The following is a 6,000-nucleotide window of genomic DNA, read 5'->3' on the forward strand; positions in this document are numbered from 1 at the left end:
CTCTTTTTAAAGAACACCTCATTTGGAAATACCTCATCCGTCTTCTTTGAGAACTCTCTTTTGACTCCGTGGAGACTCCTTTTTTTAAAAGTCTTCTTTAAGACTCTTTCCTTTTAGTCTCCCTTAAGACTCTATTTTTTTAATCTTCTTTGAGACTGGTTCCTTCTCTTCCTTGAGACACTTTTTTTAAAGTCTCCTTTGAGACTGATCCTTGTCTTCCTTGAGACACTTTTTTAAAGTCTCCTTTGAGACTGATCCTTGTCTTCCTTGAGACACTTTTTTAAAGTCTCCTTTGAGACTGATCCTTGTCTTCCTTGAGACACTTTTTTAAAGTCTCCCTTGAGACTGATCCTTGTCTTCCTTGAGACACTTTTTTAAAGTCTCCTTTGAGACTGATCCTTGTCTTCCTTGAGACACTTTTTTAAAGTCTCCTTTGAGACTGATCCTTCAGTCCTTCTGTGGTTTTTGAATCTTTCGTGACCACCAAGTTTCAATCACCCTTGAGACTGATCACTGTTTACGGGACTCCGTTCAAACATTACGATTTTCGTATCATGCAAACGTAAAACTTTTTCTTTCCCTGTATTTGTTTACAAGAAAAGCAAACTCATTCCGTGTCATCTACGAATTCTCATCAAAAAGATCCCATAGATCTCCATTTTCCAGACGCTCTTTCCATTTGGAATAATTACGCAAACTACCCGAACCAAGGGCAACGAATTACCACTCACAACACTCCAAGGAATCGTCAAAAACCACTGAGAATGCAGCTGTATCCATCTCGGGCTTCCCTTCACCCGTCATCGGCTTTTCTTCTGCTTGGAACCGTTCTTTTATCACACTAAACTTTTCAATCCGGATTCCAAGCCTTGGGTATAGGCGGAGGACAACGGAGCCTTGCCCCTTCACCCAACGAAAACCCACAACCACATTTTTCTCTACTTTTTCCTGTAAACAAAAAAATCACAAATCACTCAGAATCAATTTTTCCTCGTCGCCATTGTGGTGCTCTAATCAACACTCTCCACGCTACTCCAGATCAGACTGACTCTGTTGATGTTTACTTCCCTAATCCCTGTCCTCAACCTCACATGACAGCTTACCGCTCTTCGCTCAGGGCTGTACTCAATCACTCCCACTGACATTGGTGTCAGGGCCGTACTCAGGTACCACAAAGAGTATCGAGGTGGCATTTACAAAGCGGATTTTGTGCCAATGATTACTCAAATAATGTTAATGTTTGTTTTGTGGGAATGTTAACACTCCAAAGATTGCGGGTTCAGTGCCAGCAGTGGAGGCAATTAGTGGTGCAGCAGCGATTTTTGTCTTTCTTTTGTTTGACGTTTTTTAGGTGTGCATGATGCAGGTCGTGGGTAGGAAGCAGTGCTGTTAAACGTTTAGATTAACGACGTTTAACTTAACGGAATCGTTAAAAGTTAACATAAACGTGAACGCGAACGGAGCCTACGTTGATCTTAACTTTAACGCGAACGGAGCACGTTAATTAACGTCGTTAATTAACGCGTTGATTAACGCGTTAATCTTTGTGAGGCTCCGACTTTGAGGGCTTGTATCTCCCAAACGGTAACATCTAGCGGGTTACTTTCAGTTGCATTTTACGGGCATTAACTGTGACTATAAGTTCCCGGTGAGGTAATTTGTTCAAAGTGGCCACCGGTTCCGGCAACCCGGAACATCCGTCAAGCATGTTTTTTGAAGTTTTTGTCGTTCAATCGTCATTTGAGCCAATGTTATGAGACGTTGTTTGTATTGACTATATTGGGTCAGTTCAGGGTATCTGTGGCCACTCCGGAACCGATTCCATGGTACCACGCAAATGGTTCCGACGATTGTGATATTCAAAAGTCAACCTGTTGCTTATCAAACTTCGTCAAATTGAAATCATTAATCATCCATTATCATGCCGGTGCCCTTTGACCCGATCGGACCACTCCGGAACCGGTTACCGGTGGCCTCGGAGGAAGTGTACTGAGTATAGAAAAAGTCCTTTCATGTGACATATTAAACTTCATGAAATTGAAAGTTATGACCACTTAGATGCATGTCGGTGCCTTATGATTCAGTATGAAGATTTTTTATATTATTTGGGAAATATTTCCGATGCACTTTTTATTGGTTCCGGTTGACCCGTCTTTAAACTCCAGTGCGCTTGCAATTAGTAGGCTACAAGATGGTACGCAGTTGAAGTCCCATTGCACTGTATCCAAGTAGGCCAATTAACCAGCTGAATTGTACAGGTTTGACACTCTCGCCGGTTACCATGGAAACCCGATCAGAGAGCCAGTAGTTGCTGTTTATTACGTCAATTGTGTTATGGAACCACTTCTGAATGTTCTGTCGATGATTTTAAAACAAGCCAACCAAACCAGTGTATAGCTAAGGGACCATCCATAAACCACGTGGACACTTTTTTGGGAATCTCAACCCCCCCCCCCCTTCGTGGACAATTGTCCATACAAAAAAATCTTTTTTGTATGGAGCGTGGACAATCGCTTACCCCCCCCCCCCTAAAGTGTCCACGTGGTTTATGGATGGTCCCTAATATATATTTTTATTAACCTAAAATTCTTCATAAGACGTCGGCACTTTCTCTATGATGCAGGAGAAGCGAGAGGAGGGGAGAAGCGAGAGGAGGGAGGGGTAAGCACTGTAGCCTCCAGTGACCGATTCCGGAAGGATCAACCCTGAAGACGTCAGTTTGGCCTTCGTTGGTTATAATTTTCAGATTCATGAAGTTTGATATGTCACATGAAAGGATTTTTTCTATACTCAGTACACTTCCTCCGAGGCCACCGGTAACCGGTTCCGGAGTGGTCCGATCGGGTCAAAGGGCACCGGCATGATAATGGATGATTAATGATTTCAATTTGACGAAGTTTGATAAGCAACAGGTTGACTTTTGAATATCACAATCGTCGGAACCATTTGCGTGGTACCATGGAATCGGTTCCGGAGTGGCCACAGATACCCTGAACTGACCCAATATAGTCAATACAAACAACGTCTCATAACATTGGCTTAAATGACGATTGAACGACAAAAACTTCAAAAAACATGCTTGACGGATGTTCCGGGTTGCCGGAACCGGTGGCCACTTTGAACAAATTACCTCACCGGGAACTCATAGTCACAGTTAATGCCCGTAAAATGCAACTGAAAGTAACCCGCTAGATGTTACCGTTTGGGAGATACAAGCCCTCAAAGTCGGAGCCTAACAAAGATTAACGCGTTAATTAACGTGCTCCGTTCGCGTTAAAGTTAAGATCAACGTAGGCTCCGTTCGCGTTCACGTTAATTTTAACGATTAACGGACGCGTTAACGTTAATTAACGTTTAACAGCACTGGTAGGAAGTAATTTCAATTATTTTCAATTATCAGTTCAGTGGCAACAGTATCATTTAAAATTGTGTTTAATTTTTTTTACAGCTTCCTGGATCATTTATAAATGAACTGCTTATATGTATTTATCTATTCTTCATTTGATTTATTTGAATGTTTATATCATTCCTATTCCTTTTACTTTTTTCTACCATTCCTCCATACCATATATGATCAATTTTCATAAACTAACGACAGTTACTGAAATAGCAATGGAACCATCTGAAGAATTTTTCTTTAAAATATAATTGTCTTTCTTCCAGCTTCCGGGAATCTTCTTCAATTTTAATGCCTACATTTATCTATTCACTAGATGATTTATTTAAATGTTTATATCCTTCCTTATACTATTCCTTTTCTTTCAGCAATGGAACCATCTGGAGCATTTGTCTTTTTAATTATAGTTGTTTGTTTTGCAGCTTCCCGGAATCATCTTTAAAATTAGTGCTTATTTGTATTTATCTTTTCACTGTAAGATTTATTTTTATATTCATATCTACCATTCCCCCATACAATATATGATCAAATTGAATGACAAGAAAGAACATGGGGTGTAATCTACTAGGATACTTTCTTCGGATTAGCTGCGCTTGTGTTTTATTAGATTAGAGTATGAATTGTTAACATTCAATACGTTGCCTGTTTATATGTAAGTACCAATAATACATGAACATTTTAAATAATTTAGTTTTCAAGAATTAGTTTAACGGTACACACCAACCAGAGCTTTTGCACCCAGATTTTTGTAACAGACATTTTAGTATATTCAAAACTACGGGAACTATCGATATAATTTTTTATTCATCCCCTAAATTATTGTCTTCGAAGTTATTTACAACAAAGTTTGACATTTTTACAATTAAATTTTTGCAGGATTGGGTCCGTAAGTTCGACAAACTTGGAATAAGAAGACAATAACTTTCTTGGTTGCTGTGCACCCTTAAGAATTATTTTTATTTCCAGGAAATGAAAAATCTTCGCAACAAGTTTGCTTATCAATTTATTATTTTGTTTCTTTATTTTTTTCATCATTTCACCTCAGTGAACTAACAACGCACGTAAGATGTATTGAGAACAAAATTATGTTGAAAATTATGTTTTTTTTCTTCATATTTTTGTTTTATTTCTAAATTTCAGCACACAAGAATCTACAAAGATCTGCAATTCTATATAAAGCACTTTGCGTTTTTTTTTCAGTTTTAGATGAACTTGAAAAAAACACTATCAGAATCCTGAAGGAACCTGAACGGGTATTCTGCTTGGGCGGATGAAATATGTATGAAAGGCGAATCGAGGGTGGGCCAAGGCGGTTGGGGCATTTTGGGCGGATGAACTTTATATAGGGGGCGGATCGGGGGCGAACCGCTGGCGGACCAACCTACAGGGGCGGCTGAACCGTATATGAAAGGCGCATCAAGGGCGAGCCAAGGCGGTTGGGGCTTTTTGGGCGGATGAATTTTATATGGGGGGCGTATCAAGGGCGACCCGCTGGCGAACCAACCTACAGGGGCGGCTGAACCGTATATGAGAGGCGCATCAAGGGCGAGCCAAGGCGGTTGGGGCTTTTTGGGCGGTTGAACTTTATATAGGGGGCTGATCGGGGGCGACCCGCTGGCGGACCATCTTACAGGGGCGGACGAACCGTATATGAAAGGCGGGTCGAGGGCGAGCCACGGCGGTTGGGGCTTTTTAGGCGGATGAACTTTTATATGGGAGGCGTATCGAGGGCGACCCGCTGGCGGACCATCCTATAGGGGCGGTTGAACCATACAAAACGGCGTATGTGGGGCGGATGAACGGCGGGTGAAACATTTCAAGGCAAACCTGGGCGACCCCGGGGCGAGTCGCTGGCGGACCAACGTCACGATAAAAAACTGATCGTGTGCCAAATTGTTGCAAATTTTATCCGCCAGCGGGTCGCCCGTGGTCCGCCAAATCAAACGCTGGCGGATCGCCAGAGCGGTTTGGCGGTCCGCCAGCGAACCGCCGGCGGGCTGCCCAGTCAATGTGGGATATATAACAAACAATCCCACATTAACTCAGTGCGGACGTTACGCATCGGCGGCCGTTACTGATCGTGTGGTCCGCCCTAGAACCGCCCTGGCGGACCGAGGGCGGGCCGCCTGGGCGGTTGAAATTTGACATTTGAAATTTTTCAATTTCGTCCGCCCTCCATCCGCCTTGGCGTGCCATGGGCGCATCGCCTGGGCGGTTCAAACTGATCGCTGAAATGTTTCAATATCGTTCTCCCCTTAATCTCCGCGGCGAGAAAAATATTGTTGGCAGATGTGCAATCATTTGGAATACTTAGAATTTGATATGTTTCATTGTTGTTATGATTTGATTTATTCTTTTTTGCATGTTTGTATGGAAATTTGGTGTACATTTTGGTAAAAAGTATACCTTTCTCAGGGAAACCTCTTGAAGAATATCGAGGTTGCATTTACAAAGCGGATTTTGTGCCAATGTTTACTCAATTAATGTTAATGTTTTTTTGTGTGAATGTTAACACTCCAAAGGTTGCGGCTTCAGTGCCAGCAGTGGAGGCAATTAGTGGTGCAGAAGCGATTTTTGTCTTTCTTTTGTTTGACGTTTTTTAG

The sequence above is a fragment of the Culex pipiens genome, chromosome 1, assembly GCF_016801865.2.
Source record: "Culex pipiens pallens isolate TS chromosome 1, TS_CPP_V2, whole genome shotgun sequence".
Classification (NCBI taxonomy): Eukaryota; Metazoa; Arthropoda; class Insecta; order Diptera; family Culicidae; genus Culex; species Culex pipiens.